Here is a 981-nt window from a genome sequence, read left to right as displayed (position 1 = left end):
ATGTGAAGAGATTGGGATTGTTAACAGCTTCAGTTTGTTTGGCTCCATAATCAACAGTTGGTACTAGCAGCCAGAAATCAAAAGACAAATTGCATTGGGGAAATCTGTTGACAGGGATCTCTCCAGAGTACTGAAGAGCAACGATGTCAGTCTGGAGACTAAGGTGTACCAGATACAAGCCATAGTCTTCACAATTACTTATTATGCATCAGAAAGCTAGACAAAGACAAGGGATGATAGGAAGAGAATTGATGCCTTTGAGCTGTGGTGCTGGAGAAGAGTCTTGAATTTACACAATGGACTGCTAGGAGAACAAACAGGTTCATCCTGGAGAGGGTGAACCAGGCTGCTCCTCGGAGGCAAGGATTCTGAAGCTCCATCTGACATACTTTGGGCATGTTTCAAGGAGGGACCAGTCCTTGAAGAGGTATTAGGCCTTGGAGAGGGACGTCTTGCTTGGGAGGGTGGAGGGATAGCGCAAGAGAGGAAGACCCTTGATGAGATAGATTGACTCAGTGACTGGAGTAATGCGGGTAGATGTGTCAGAGATAGAGCATGGTTTAGACATGTTGTACATAGGGTCACTATGAGTCACTAGTGACTCAATGGTGCATCAAACAACAACAAATAACATGAATGATTGGTTGGGATGAACTATTTGGATGATAAAGATAGCGATATAATATTGTTTCTACATATACATTGACTTTATTTAAAAAATGTATTCATAATTTCAATGAAAATTTACAGATACTTTGTATTTCCATTCATTCATTGTTGCATTTTTCTTCCTGCCCCCCACCCCCACCCCAGTACAATCTTCTCTTTGAAAAATAAAAGAAAATTTCCCCCATTGTTTTACAATCCCTCCCCCAGGTCCACTCCACTATGCAGCCTTCGTTCTGGACTCTTGTCATGACACTAATACCTAATCACTTATCCCTTTTAAACCATTGTCTCACTCATCTGTTTCAATGCAGT

Source organism: Elephantulus edwardii, unplaced genomic scaffold, assembly GCF_000299155.1.
Source record: "Elephantulus edwardii isolate Elephantulus edwardi_28Jun2011 unplaced genomic scaffold, EleEdw1.0 scaffold00002, whole genome shotgun sequence".
Taxonomy (NCBI): Eukaryota; Metazoa; Chordata; class Mammalia; order Macroscelidea; family Macroscelididae; genus Elephantulus; species Elephantulus edwardii.
The sequence above is the reverse complement of the archived record's forward strand: the minus strand, read 5'-3'. Positions refer to the sequence as shown.